Here is a 10458-nt window from a genome sequence, read left to right as displayed (position 1 = left end):
AGTGCACATTCAGTGACACTCTCACATTTCTTTGCACGAAGGTGGCATCACTACACCCTGGCATCACACAAAATAAAGCTACTGCTGTCTCAGACCTAAAAGTTGAGGCACTTCTCACTTGTGACATGCCTGAAATAACGTGCAATTGAACTCCATGTGCAACACGCACAAGTAATTACCAGGGCACACAATGTATGAAGCATCTTCAAAAACAAAGTGACACAAACTTAACTTCTAGCTGACTGTCGATTAATCCAGTTATAAAATCAACACCTCACGTATTTGATCTACACAACAGAGACATTATACCATCTACTGATCTTTTAAATGGTTTACTCAGTCCCTCATTTAAAAAAAAAAAAAAGAAGTATGAAAGCCGAATTTGTAAGTGCAGGATCTGCAGAAATATTTGAAGAGACTCTAAGCGTTTTATTACCTCTGCAGTGCAAATGCATTTGACTGTGTGTTTAAAGCAACAGCAGTTTGTTCTTAATAAGGGTGAATTTGCACTATAAATGGCATCCCCTCTTTGGAAACAATACTTCCTTTATCTGCTTGTGTTCAAAAGCTCCTACCAGGGAAACCTAACTTATCTGTTTCATCTTAAAACTGGAGCTGCCTGTCAAGCTTTGACAATCTTCAGATTCTTTTGGAAATAGGAAGCAACCCATTGTGTTCAAATTTGCTCCTAGTGACAGCTGATCCCACAGGAGCATCTAGTTAGAAAATAATTGATAGCACTTGAAACAGAAAGGACTGCAAATCAGGTATGACAAGTTTGCATTCAACTGCAGCCCTAAAACTAATTGTCCGGTTAAGAAATCAGCTTCAAAAGGGGGGGAAAAAAACAAACTTAAGGGGAAGGAAATGAGAAGTTTGTTTATTGCACATACACTTTCATTCTGACAATATTTTCCTCTTTAAAAGGCAGGTCTGGAATAAGCAGTACATTAAAGGGATGGGCCCAAAGCAAAGCCTCCAAACCGAATACCCCGAACTTTATGACTCAAGCCCATCTGTAGTTTGTTATAAACAAGTCATAAGGCATAAATGAAAAAATCTGGATGCGGAAGGACAGGGGCTCGATCCTGCTACTACTGAAGTGAACAGAAAATCTCTTGCTGACTACAGAGGGCTTTGGATCAGGCATTAAAATTCCAGAGTAATACTGGCACAGCTTCAATCGTGTGTATGTGTGTGTGTGAGTGTGCGCACCCTTGTGCATAAATATACACACAGCCCAATATTACGGATTTTTAACCCTGACTCTTATGTCAGACTCTAACACCGGATGTCAAAAATGAAGATAACATGGGAGGAAGTTTATTTTGATGAGGAAATCCCTAAATGCTGTTGAAAATATGCTTGGAATGGTTAATTAGTATGTAGGGGCTTTGGAGGAAATGATATCTTGCAGCTTGACCATCATCTTTTTGCCAGGTTTCCCTTCAATTTATCTCTTATCTGCAGGAAACTGTCTCAGCTTCTGAATCTGCTGTTGGCTAAAAAGAGAAAAAGGACAATGACTCATTGTTGGGTAACAGGACAAGTTTTATTTGGATTCTAAATTTCCACATTAATGCGAGTTAATGTCCTATCTACTGTACTTCAGCCCGTCCAGGGCATATCCAGGGTGGGCTCTGAAACCAACCAAAAGTGAAAGTTCCTCCACCAAAATAACAAACAGTAAATGAAGAGAAGACACAATACCCAAGGGATGAAAACACTGAGTAAGAAGAAAAAAAAAAATAAAAGATCTGCTGTACTTTCTATGACTAAGGCATCAAAAAGGCTTCGTTAATAAATTAGAGTATTGCAAATAATGGGTAAAACACCGGTGACAGGATTGCAGCGGCTGATGCCCACCGAAGTTATTGCTGGTCAGACAACATTAAGCACCTTGACTGCTGTGACTTTTCTATTCCAAGAGGTATTTTCATGCACAAACAAGCATCGCAGGATTCCTTCCTCTGCAGCATTGGTTGAGGGCTGGCAGGGAAGGTCTGGTTAGACACAGGTGGTGAGAGGGGTTGGTGCATCCAGCAGCCACAAACAGGGGCCGGGAAGATCACTGGAGCATCCCGGGCCCCGGCTGGAAGTTCCTATGGAAATGCCGAGCTTAAGGAAGTGCTGGGGGAGGGACGAGATGCATCAGACGATCCCCGTGCCAACACTAATGAGCACATCAATGAGAGGATTAAGAAGGGATGGGGATGTGTTTCTCCCACTCCCTCTCCTGCAGTGATTGCTCCGGTGCTCAGAGGTGTGGCTTCATTTGGGTAAGAACTGAAAATTCAGCGGCTTCTCCAAATATTACATAAAAGGAAAGAATTACATAAAAAACACGACCTAACCGTGTAAATATTTTTTCCAGTTTCGCTGACCAAATCCCAAGCATGTCATGTGTCTTGCATTTTTTATTCCCCCAGCTCTCTCTCCCCAGCGTTGAGCTAACATCTGAAATAAGAGTACACAACCGGTATGTTAATAATCAAGGAGTCTGCTCGTTGCATTATGCAGACATCAGAGGAATTTCTTCCACTGTCTGATGAATATTATAAACAGGCCCGTTTGTACTAGCAGAGCCTTGTGTAGCAAATGCAAAAGTGGCAAACCAAACAGTTTTAAGCGGTTGCATTCCATCCCCAAAAGCCCTGAGTACCAAGCATCACTGGAGACCTGCATCCCGGCTGCACGTGAGGAAAACAAAGAGGCCCACACTCCGTTGGGCTGGAGGCTGGGTGCTGAAGCAGATGACTGTGACGAGGATTTTTTAGCAACCAAAGTGACACTGCAAATGCAATCTGGCATTGCAGCTGGAGGGCCAGGGCTGTTGTATCAGTTACCGAGAGGGAAGGCATTTGTTCTGGAGAGAGAGAGCGAGAGTGACACTCCAGGAAGGGTTTACATCTGAGTCATCATCTCTGCCAGCATGTGTGTGTGTGTGTCCATCATCTGGCTGAGCAGCAGAGCTGCTGCAAAACATTGCCCGACTGCAGGGGAGCCCTGAGATCTGTGACCACCGTGGGCCTCCTCTGCTGCGCTGCCGAAGGAAAGGTCCCCTTCCTGTGGGCTGAGGACTGGATGGCAACTCTTGGACTTGGAAATGGCAATAAGCATTCCAAGCATGCGGCCAAACTGCTTGAATTATCACACAAAATATAGCATATCGGCAAAATAGGCACAGCTCCTTCCCATTCCTGCATAAAGGTGTGTAACACTCAAAGCAGCGAGGGGTGGGGGTTATAGCAGGAAAGGAAAGAGAAGAATCGCCTGAATGTCCCTTTTTTCCCCCTGCTCGTTTCCCTCTCCACCTCCTTAGTCTCTTGGGAGACTGGGAATCCTCCTGGAGCACACACATGCAGGCTGAGGTGGGAGGGGGACACCTTCCTTTCTGCAAATCACCATCAGCAAGCACGACATGTGCGGAGGTCGAGGCTGCAGTCCTGAGGCACGGTGAGCTCTCAAGAGCTCATTTTTGGAAGAGAGAATGCTGCAGGCGTGCAGGTCCCTTCATTTCACATAACTGCACAGAAAGGAAGGTTCAGACGCTTATGAGCCAGCCACAGTCTTCCCTGTGCCTACGATCGTCACGAGGCCTTGGAGTGGAAGGGACTGCACCAGAAACGCTGGGAGAAGGAGGTTTCTTCACCCAAGCTGGAGGATGCCTATTGACTGTTTATTTCCACCAAATCACTTGGGTTTCCAAAGTGGGGCCTGGAAACTGTGAAGGGACAGTCTTTCTCATGAGATTTCCTGTTGGTGCTGCATCTAGTAGCACCGGAAATATCACAAGAATAGCTTTGCTTGCGGTATTTTATTACTTCTGCTTCTGCTCCTGACCGGAATTGGGAAGTACAGGGGTGCACGGAAATGAAATATAGTGGTCAGGGGAGAGTCTGCCAAAAATTTGGAAACGACAACAGCAAGAAAGGTCATTCACTCAAGTCTCAGGAACTGCTTCCAGTCCGCTCTTATTTTATTCAGATGCATTTACGTGGTGCTGCTTTCAGAAGTCATTCACCCAAGGCTGGCACCAGCACCCATTCAAACATGGACTGCCTGTGGTTTAGCTGGGAGTTCTGCTGCTGAGTTCTTACAGAGAAGCGGCTTCTGTTTCCTAAAATGTTTAACTGACATAATCCATCATCAGAATAGGTCCAAGCAGAAAAAAAACCAAAAAGCCCCATCCTGCTACATCTCAGTTACATTGCTTTTATTTAATATTACGGCAGCATGATTAGGCATATGAGATGATATAAAATCTGCCCATATACTTTCCCTGGTCAAAAGAAAATCTATTTATCTGTATTTACTTCCTTGCTCAAAATTGTTTGACAAATGCTTTGGGCAGACAAAATCTCTCTAGCAATTGTTTGTAAATACACGTTGCAAATATTTTGCAGCTCTCTCAGGCAGTGGTTCTTGGTGGCAGTGGTGACTAAGCAGTGCAAGCAGCTGCTAGCAATTCTCCCCCAGCCACGTTTGCCCTGAAGGCAGCTCAGGGGCTTGATCCAGATGGGAGGGGAATGGTTCAGGCAGCAGCGGAACCCCTAGGAGCAGTCAGGAGGAAGGGAAAGCCAACAGCAGCTCAGGCCAGCAAAAGCTGTTCAGCAATTTACACCCTTGGCATTGCAATCAGACTACCTAAACCCCACGGGACTGATTCCATTTCCTGTTTGGTAGATTTAATCTTTACAAGTTACTCCTGTTTCTTCCTGAAGTGAATTCTCCTTCACTGCAAAACTAATTTTGTTCCATTATTAAATAAGTGTTGGCTGCTAATCAACACTTTGCCTTCCTGGACAAGCTCCATTTGCAAATAAACCAAATTAAAAGGAGAATAATGACTAGAAATTATTTAAAAGCCAGAAAAAGATTCCCTGAGTTCATTTCCCCAATTATCTGTCACCCTAAGAGCACTTTGCTCAGTTTAGACCAGAAAAGTGAACTTTTGCTGCAGAAACGCCAATGTCATGAGGAATAATCATGGGTACTTTCAATTCCCTTTTTTGCAGGAGACTTAGGACACTTGTTTCACTCGTGAATAATTGCACTGAAGTTGAGGGGACTATTCCATCATGATAAAGATACGACAGATTTGGCCCAAGGAGGCTGTTTTTCCGCTGGTGTGCCAGAGAGCTAAAGGCACATGCTGTTGGAAGAAATAAACCTCCTGTAATAGCTGGTTCCATGGCCTCTGTCATAAAACAGGACCAGATTCTGCACCGACAACCTGTGCAAGCACAACAGAAAACATTTCTTTTAAAGCTACAAAAATCTTATCTCACTCCTCACTCCCTCCCAGCTGCACAGATATCCCGAAGCACAGCTCACAGTTCAAAGTAATTATTGTTGTAAAATACCTTGGCTATCATCAAGGCCTTTGCTGCACCCTTCAGAGGGCGTGGCTCCATTCCCAGTTGTGCTTCCCTGGAGTCGCCCAGCATGGATTTCTGTGCCAAGGAAGAAGATGGTTTGGAGGCAGCTTCACTGCTTTTCCCTTTTTTTTCACATCCTGTTCTGCGTTGACGCTGTTGGGTGGTATTTGGGTCATGTCTAGTGGCTGTGTGTACATTTATCACACACCTGTACTTCCCACCGCGTTAAAAGCTGGGACACTAAACTACACATTTATGTTGTACGGTTGCATAACATGTAAATACTTTGAAAAACAGGCAAAACTGGGAACTTAGCTGAAAGTTTAAACATCAGCAGATGGAATCTCATGAAGGACTAACAGGTTATTGTAGACACACAAGCAAGACCCCTCTACTCAGAATCACAGAACGTGCTGGTTGGAATCATCAGGATCACTGAGAACATTTCAATGTCCTTTCACACACTTCAGAACTAGGTATTGCCACAAAACACTGTAAAGATGCCTGTTTAAACCTTTGAGATCATGCAGCAGCAGCAGCTTTCACCCAGGGCATAAGAATGACTCCTCAACTTGACAGCCTTTGTGCTTCCTTCTCAGTCAAGTAAAACTGTAAGAGCCTGCCAGGAGAATTTTAAAGTCAGTGGGAAATTTGAGTAAAAAAGACACAAAATCTCCTTCGCCTGGAATTTGCCACAATTGAATGAAAGCAAAAATACAGATCTGGGTTGCATGCATCCAGTGTACATAAAATGAAAATATTGGATAGGGATAGGTGGCCCAGATGAATATCGCCATCCCTTTCCATGATATTCCTCAAAAAGCCTGAAACAGTCTGGATTCACTTGCATATTTCTCTGGCACACAGGAATGTTTGAGTCTGAGGTTTTGTGCTGAAATGTCAGGCACCTATTGTTATGATTTTAGTATCGATGTTTTAATTCCTTTCGAGCACTTCAGTGGAACACAGATTTTTCAATTAGCTCAGTGCTCTAGGGAAGACTTTCCAAAGTAGCAAGTGCAAATTAGATGGTGAAGAACTAGGAATGGTGTGAGGGTCAGCCCATGATGAAAGTTCTGAGTCAGTTAGAGCTGGTTGAGGTCCTGGCCACCACAGCTGAAACATGGAACAAAATTTGGACTGGATTCCTGATAGCCTCATAAAATTCTTTCAAATATCACTTTTTTTTTTTTAATCTATATGAAGAACCACAAATAATAGCCTTATTTCCCGGGATTATTTCAGAGATTAATTAATTAATTAATATTTACAAATCATTTGGATTTTAGAGTGGAGGGGGAGTGAGGGCAAAAATGAAGCAAGAATTCGGACGGGCCAAGAAAAACAGCAGAGTTTCTTCATTCCGTTTTCAACAAAGGACATGCTCAAATCTACCCCAGTAAATGAGAGCAGAAGCCCACCAAGTTAATTATGTGCTCTGGTGCTTTTATAACAGCGAAAATCGACCGGTATCACTGAAAAATGCAGAGTAGATGGCAGTCTGACCCCTCAGTGCTCCTCCATCAGCCCCCAAGCCCAGCATGGCCTTGCCATGACTGCCCTGAGCCACTGCAAACACTGGATATGCCCAGATGAGGAGCACAGGCAGCAACACTCAGGTACCCGAAAGCAGACTTTGTCTCATTATGTTCGAAAGGTGAGTTTTAAATGTTCGCCAGGGTAGATGGAACGAGTGGTGGAACAACCCATCCCACTGGGGAGCCTGGATCATAAACCTGGACTCAGGGCTTGGGGGCAGCGGGGATTTGGACTCCAGCTGAACTTTGCAGCTCCTGCTTAGCCAAACGAAATGAAATTGAACTGGAACTACTTTATCAGTAGTTATTTGATCAGCACAGAACACGGGCACAGGCTCGGTGCTGTCCCAGCTCTGCCCTGTGAGAGCCCTCGCAGTTATTTAAGGAGCATTCTTTCAGTGTACTTGAAAGAAAGCAACTCCTGGCCTGCCGTGTTATCAGTCCTGTGCATCTCAGGATCTAACACGTTTTGGAGCTGGTTATCAGCGGCAGTAAAATCAACATTTTATAGGCTTCTATTCTTGTGCCATATTTGTAGAAGTAGCAACGCTATCGCCGAACAAATGCCTCTTTCATTGCCTTTCTGGAAACATAAAGTTCCTTTAAAGCCTAGAAAATTAAATTGTGTTCGTCTGGGAGACGGCGTGTAGACAAAATCTGCTTCAAAAGTCAGAAGGCCCCTGAGTCAGAGGAAAGTTCAATTAATTTGTCAGAGAACTGAAAACAGATGATTTCAATCAGCACCAGGGAATGACTTCATGGCTGGGAAAGGCCAGAGCTCCGCTTCCAGCCGCAGTAACGGGCGGCTCCGCAGGATTCACGCTGCTCGGGAGCCCCTGGTTGCGTTCAGCTGGGCTGAGCTGAGCCGAGCCGGGGCGAGCCCACCCGGGCCGAGAAGGGCCGAGACGGGCCGAGACAAGCCGAACTCAGCCGAACTCAGCCGAGCGCGGTCGTGGTGGGGCCGGAGCCGAGCGCGGTCCCGCGCGGGAAGCGCGGGCTCATGAATAGCCGGGGTGCCGCGCCTCCCCATTGGCTGCACCGCCCGCGGGACTGGCCAATCAGAGCCGGGGGCGCTGCCGGGGCGGGCCGCTCCGCCGCCACCGCTGCCCGGTCCCGTCCCGGTCCCGTCTCTGTCCCTTCTCTGTCCCTTCTCATCCTGGCCCCATCCTGGTCCTGTCCCGTCTCAGTCCTGTGTCGCCTCTGTCCTGTCTCGTCGCTGTCCTGTCCCGTCGTTATCCCGTCCTGCCGCTGTCGCGACCCATCCCTGTCCCATCCCGCCCCGGTCCCTTCCCACCGCTGTCCCATCCTTGTCCCGTCCTATCCCTGTCCCATCCCGCCCCGGTCCCATCGTTGTCCCGTCCTATCCCTGTCCCATCCCGCCCCGGTCCCATCCCACCGCTGTCCCATCCTTGTCCCGTCCTATCCCTGTCCCATCCCGCCCCGGTCCCATCCCACCGCTGTCCCATCCTTGTCCCGTGCTGTCTCTCTCCCGTGCCGTCGCTGTCCCGCCCGGCCTCGCCCGTCCTTCCCTGCGCCCAATCCCTCGCTGTTTCCCGGGCCCCGGCGGTGCGAGCGCGGCTCTGGGATGCGGGGCGGGGGCGGCTGCCCTGATGCCGGGCTCGGGACGCGGGGAATAAATGTCGGGAAATGAACCCCATGGCCGTCGGTAAAGCCCTGTCCCATGCACCCCAGGAGCACGGATGGCCCCCCGCGGGAGCACCATCCCTCCCTGCTTCCCTCCAGTTCGCAGGGAGGGTGCGGCCACGGCGCTGAAATCCACGTTCCAGCATTGAAAATGCCGGGTCCCACCCTCCCAGTCTATTTGTCCCTGTCCTTTGGGTAAGAAATACGCCAAAACCTTGCCCGTGGTCCGGGCAGCGAGAGGTTTGTCGTGCCAGCACGGAGAGCGTGGTGTCACCACACACACCATAGAGACAAAAAAACTTCTTCAGTGGCAAAAAAAAAACCACTCCAGTGGGAAAAGCCCAAAATCCACTGGCTCCGTCACTGCAAGATTTGGACTGTAAGAATGTCTGATTGCGTGATAATTTTTTATCATTCCCCTAAGATGACCACTTTTATGAACAGAAATGAGGAACAGACACATGGAAAACAGGGAACATTGCTTTAAGGGGTTCTAGGGATACCTGTTCCCATATTAGATGGTTTTTTCTTACAAATATGTATTGTTACTTCCCTCAAACACACGATGAAATGAAAATGAACTCGATTATTTAAAGCAATAATTACTGTAATTTGAAATAACTAGGATACATTTTTAAATCAATACATTATATTAATAATAACAATAACAAAAATAATAATACTACACTCCTTTTTCTTTTAAAGTTTTGTGCTGGTTTAGCTCTGGCAGTATCTCATGAAATAATTTTATGCCATAAAAAGTACTGATGGATTATATTAGGGTGCATTTTTATTACTCCACAAAATATTTTCTGTATTTTTGCCTTTTTTAACAAGGAGAAAAAAAAATAGTATTGTTTTTACCCCCTACACAAGTGTTATTTCTTTCCATCTTTGTACCACCTTTGCCACTGACACCAAGGAACTTTGAACCAGCTCAGAAATGGATGACTTCAATCCCAGCCCTTGCACACAAAACCAACCCCAGCCTCAGCATCTTAATCACAAAGTTGCTGAAAACACAGAGTTTCTCTTACAGGGCAGATTTTGTCTTTGCCTATTTAACTCCAATTTAGCACTAACTAAGCGCTGACAGAAGATAGATAAAATGGTTGCTAGAAACTGCCAGGGAAAACTCCATCCAGCTCCTACTGAAGGGAGCAGAAAAGTGACTGATGACTTCAGAGGATAATCAACAAGTGGGAAGGATGGATGCTGGCCAAGTGTGCTACGCATACCTCACTCGAACATAAAACAAAACGTATGGCCACAGTGGACAAGCTATTCCACATCCATCCAGCGTCCTTCTCCTCCACAAGCCGATATCCTGGAGTCACCTGGGACAGTGAATGGCTGGACTCTTGCTCTGACTCTCTTTGGTCGCTGAAATGTGCTGGCGCTCCTCCTCGGAAGGCACTGAGATCACCAGGATGCCTCCAAGGGAATGAAAGATCTGCTGTTCCCTCTGCTGTGATTGTCTTCCCTTTATTCCTTCAGGAAGGTCTGGCAACTCTGGCATCTCCTCCTCGCTCTGCAACCTCGAAGGACACCATCTCAAGCAAAATTCATTTCTCTGGTTTCTCAGAACCCGAAAAGACCTAACCTGGTACAACTCCTTACAAAGAAGTAAACACAAAAAGATATATATTACGGAATTATTTCTCAAGAAATAAAGAAAATACAACAAAAATCAGAGAGAAAGTAGTTTTAGAAGTATATAAAAGAGGATGCTGTCACCCTTTCCACAAAGTCAGGGACAACATCATTACTTGGTTTCAGGGCAAGCAGGATGATCCCTGCTCTTGAAAGGTTTTGTTGCTGCCTGTTCATGAAACAAGCAAGCACCCTGTTGCACATGGCTGTGTTATAAAAGCGAAAATGGATTTATACCCATA

General features: G+C 46.2%; 1 long non-coding RNA gene across 1 annotated transcript in view; it reads right to left on the bottom strand.

The window, feature by feature from the left end:
• Positions 1-9251: 9251 nt before the first annotated feature.
• The window catches only part of LOC109146377, a 48943-nt gene continuing 47736 nt past the window's right edge, over positions 9252-10458 (bottom strand). The window contains exon 3 of the long non-coding RNA XR_005602108.1: positions 9252-10178. This is a non-coding gene — a long non-coding RNA (uncharacterized LOC109146377). The remainder of the gene's footprint in view (positions 10179-10458) is intronic.

This window comes from Corvus cornix, chromosome 5, assembly GCF_000738735.6.
Source record: "Corvus cornix cornix isolate S_Up_H32 chromosome 5, ASM73873v5, whole genome shotgun sequence".
In the NCBI taxonomy this organism is placed as follows: Eukaryota; Metazoa; Chordata; class Aves; order Passeriformes; family Corvidae; genus Corvus; species Corvus cornix.
The sequence above is the reverse complement of the archived record's forward strand: the minus strand, read 5'-3'. Positions and strand labels throughout refer to the sequence as shown.